Source organism: Dendropsophus ebraccatus, chromosome 6 (assembly GCF_027789765.1).
Source record: "Dendropsophus ebraccatus isolate aDenEbr1 chromosome 6, aDenEbr1.pat, whole genome shotgun sequence".
Classification (NCBI taxonomy): domain Eukaryota; kingdom Metazoa; phylum Chordata; class Amphibia; order Anura; family Hylidae; genus Dendropsophus; species Dendropsophus ebraccatus.
Window position 1 is genome coordinate 148,766,527 of NC_091459.1, and position 4,455 is coordinate 148,770,981.

The window sequence follows — 4,455 nt, forward strand, 5'->3', positions numbered from 1 at the left end:
CAGTTAATGGCGCCATGTGCCAGGTTGTCAAGATATTAACCTCTCCTATGTATTGTCTAATCCCATACATCAGAGTATTTTAATTAAACTGTATACGCCAGAGTTGTCAAAATTTCTCTGGCCTTTAAAAATTGTTGCAGAGTGTTAATAGCTATGCACCAGGCTGTCAGAAATTAACCCCTCTTACGTATTGCTTGCTGCCATACAACAAAGTTTTTACTTGTAACGTGTAAACCAGGGCTGTCAAAATATCTTCTGCAATTAAAAATTGACCCAGGACAGTTTGTGGCGCTCTGCGCCGGGTTGGGAAGAAAAGGCTCTGTTACGTTTAGCATCATGCAATATGTGGTTCTGATTCTGTCAGGTTTTCCCTTCTACTCCTCATCCGCCATAACATTACCCTCTGCTGCTAGCTTTTAATTGTTTTCAAATCTCACAGCATGGTGGAGAAATCTGAGAGGGAAAATCCAATGCTGGAGCTGAGCATAAATATCTATATTGAAAGTAGTGACAGACTGACCCAAACCACCAAAGTGCTGGAACGGCTCACCGGCAGACCCCTGTATTTTTAAAAGCTAGCTACACCGTCAGGTCTCTTGGCATCGCAGACATCGCAGTTCACTGTACAGTTCGGGGAGATAATGCAAAAGAAATTCTTGAGAAAGGTCTTAAGGTCAGAGAATAGGAACTGATGAAGAACAACTTGTCTGACACAGGAAACTTTACCTTTGGTATCCAGGGGCACATCCATCTGGGAATTCAATCTGACCCCAGCATAGGAATATATGGATTGTATTTCTATGGAGTTCTTAGGCGACCTCAATTTAATATTTGTGACAAGACGTGCAAAGCTGCCGCTATTACTGCGAAGCACAAAATTTCAGAAAAGATGCCATGCACTGGCTCCAACGAAAGTATGATGGAATCATCAGCCGATTCAAACTTTAATGAAATGCCTGGGCTCCTTTTTTAACTTGGTGGTTCAGTGCTTCATTGAACTGACCCTGGTTTGCCAGGGCTAATGCACTTGCCCTCTCTTAGATACTCTTTATATTTAGGATTAAAAATGTGATCATTCAGATTCCAGGGCCTCTTACGAAGACTGTATTGTTATTACTTCGTCACTACCTCCAAGGATTTTTGTGAGGGTCACTACCAGGGTCTCAAGGGGTGCAAGAAAATGTTTCTTTTGCTTTTAATTTGGCTTTCTGTCCATGCTAATGTAGAGGGAAGAAGGGTTCCTTTTTTTTCCCAACTTTTCATAGATGTTTTATCGTGTTTGGAGTGTATTGTAGACAGGTTGTGATAGTGGCATAATACTGGGACTTGGGTGTGTTGGATGCAGCCAGGCATGCTTTCCCTACTCTCCCAGTTGTATTCCAGAGGTGTTTGCATCAATTATTGAGGTGTCATTCTGGACTTGGAAATAAATTCAATTATTTTGATTTCACCAAGAAACAAGCATTTTTCTCCCATTGACTTTAATGGGTTTCTATATCCGATTGAATAGTCAAACATCGCGGTCTGTTCAAATCAAATTTTGAATATTTTTACTTTTATATACTACTCGCTTATGTCTAAATATTATATAGAAAACCATAGTATAATTTCACCAATATGTTATGTATCATTTCTTTCTTAACAAGAGGCACATAGTACATCTAGTAGTTATCTGGTTTGGTGTCTTTATTTGCCATATTTATTCCTTGGAGAAGGAGTGTAAACTGTTTGAACAATGTTTTTATTTTTCCATGTCTAACCGTTCTGTGTGTACAGCTCCACTGCAGATCTATGTGTCTCCAATATATATACAGCAATCAAAACCTGTGTAGTGTAATCCCGCAGTCATGTGCTCCTCTATTCTCTCCGCTCCTCTTCTACTGTCAGTAGACACAACATAACAAGAGAGATTTTATAAAGACTATTTACAAAGTTTCTTTACTGTTTCAGACTGTCATGACTTGCTGGGAGTTATAGTGTTGATACAGCTGGGAAGCTTGACCTTTGAGACCACCATCACCCCCCATAGACCACTGCTGCTTGATTTATATCTGGTTGGTCATGAAAAGGTAGGAAGGCTTAACGCTTGTTTATTTTTATCTACACAATGTATTTTCATAACAAACTGGAGCAGCCTAGTAGTACCACAGCCTAGTATTACCAGGGTGGGAAAATAATAATGGTAATGTTCTTAATAATAATTATCATGTCTTTTACATTCTTGTATTTATCACAGGTCTATGAAGAATGAATTCTATCTCAGATTATTCAAATCAAACTCTTATCAAAGACTTTATTCTCATTGGGTTTACTTGGAATTTTCAGGCCTGTATTTTGCTTTTTATTCTGTTTTTTGTCCTTTATATACTGACCATACTGGGGAACGGCTTCCTGATCTTCACCGTTCTCCTCACTCCTAAGTTACACACTCCTATGTATTTTTTCCTCTGTAATCTGTCTTTTCTGGATTTGTGTTACTCATCGTCTTCTGTTCCAAAATTGCTGTTTGATTTATTATCAAAAGATAGAAGGATTACCCTCGTCGGTTGTCTCATACAGATGTACATTAGTCTATTTCTTGGAGGAACGGAATATTTCCTGCTGGCGGTGATGGCCTATGACCGATATATTGCTATATGCTTCCCCCTTCGTTACACCACCATTATGAGTTGGGGGGTATGTAGATCCATCACTGTTATTATGTACATAGGAAGTTTCATTGTGTTAATTGTTCCTCCCATGGTGAGACCTCTTATATTCTGCACAGAGAACACATTGAACCATTATGTTTGTGAGCCGTTTGCTCTCCTGGAGGTGGCGTGTGATGACCTTACCTTCTATAAGATATATATAGTGGTTGCTAGTATATTTACTCTATTACTCTCCCCAGCTTTTATTGTGGGCTCTTATATTAGTATTGTTATTTCTATATTAAAAATCCATTCTGTTACCGGTCGAGCTAAGGCTTTCTCCACCTGTGCCTCCCACCTCACTGTGGTGTTGATGTTTTTTGGGACAACTATGGTTATTTACATTGGACAGGAGAAAAGTATTTCAGCCAATCTGAAATATATCTCACTTATTTACATTGCTTTCACTCCTGTATTAAATCCATTGATCTACAGCCTGCGAAATAATGAAGTAAAAGAAGGCTTTTACAAGATGTTGGCCTCAGGTGGATAACACCTATAGAGGGCGCTAGGGAGGCTGATTTCTTTTACGGACTATAAGGGTCAGTAACTACATGTCATAGTGTATTCACCTCCTCGGGTTTTACGTTTCCAGGCTTGTGGACATATAGAACTACTGTCGCGTCACCCCAACAATCTTCTCATGTTCCTCATTTCTGTATAATGACTACAATGTTGTTTGTTACGCACTCTCCTTTGTAGTTTAGTGGTCAATGATAAAGGATTTTCTCAATCTCTACAGTCATCAATGTAAGAATCACGACACACAACAAGTAATTAATGCAAATAGAGAAAATGTTTTCCAGTGTGAAGTAGAATATTTTACACCAGACAGGTCATAAAGTTATATGCACCAGAAAGTAGAATTTGCAGGCAACGTTTCAGTCACTCCCTGACCTTTGTCAAGCCTTGGTAGCTCTATGAAGCATAATGCAGAAAAGGAAATGTCTGGTCAATCCAGCAACCAGACGCTCCCGTTTCTGCATCATGCTTCATAGAGCTACCGAGGCTACCACAAGCTACTCTCTTTTGCATAATACTTTATGACTTGTCTGGTTGGAATATATTCTACTTTATACTGGAATACATTTTCTCTATTTGCATTAAATTCCATGATTCCTACGTTGAGTGTCTGCATTGTGACTGGGGCATTATTCTGCTGAAAGACACCGCGGCTAGATGAGGGGGGACTTGGTGTGTACAAAGTTTAGGTAGGTGGTACTTGTCCCAATAAACATGCACCAGATGCCGAGGTTTCCAACAGACCATTGCCCATCACACTGCCCCACCACCAGCAGGTCTTCTTCCCATAGTGTTTCCTGGTGCCATCCCTTCCCCAGCTAAGTGGCAATCATCCACATGGTGGACAAAATGTAAGACAGGAAAAAGATGGCTCCGAGTGGTGCTCCTGCCCATCAGGCTCCAAGGAGTCCAACCACAGGATTAGACAGCAACTAGTAAGCACTGCAATGGACACTATCCCCACCTGGCATCATGTATCAATATGATGCCAGGAGAGGGTGAAGTGTTTTAATCCTCACGGCACTGTATTGAAGCAACCACAAATATTACAATGCTCATTACAGCCGCATGGCTGTGTCATTACAGTGCTGAAGATTGAAACACTTTCCTCTATCCCGGCATCATATTAAAACATGATGCCGGGCATGGATAAAGTCCATTGTAGGGATTACCCATCCCTACTTTTCATGTTTTACAGAACGTGGGGAGAAGCCCTTAGGAAATGGTGGCTTCATTTTTATGC

The 4,455-nt window shown here is 40.3% G+C and overlaps 1 pseudogene; it reads left to right on the forward strand.

Annotated features, from left to right (window-relative positions):
• Window positions 1-440: 440 nt before the first annotated feature.
• Window positions 441-948, forward strand: LOC138795352 (large ribosomal subunit protein uL5-like; annotated as a pseudogene).
• The last annotated feature ends 3,507 nt before the right edge of the window (window positions 949-4,455 follow it).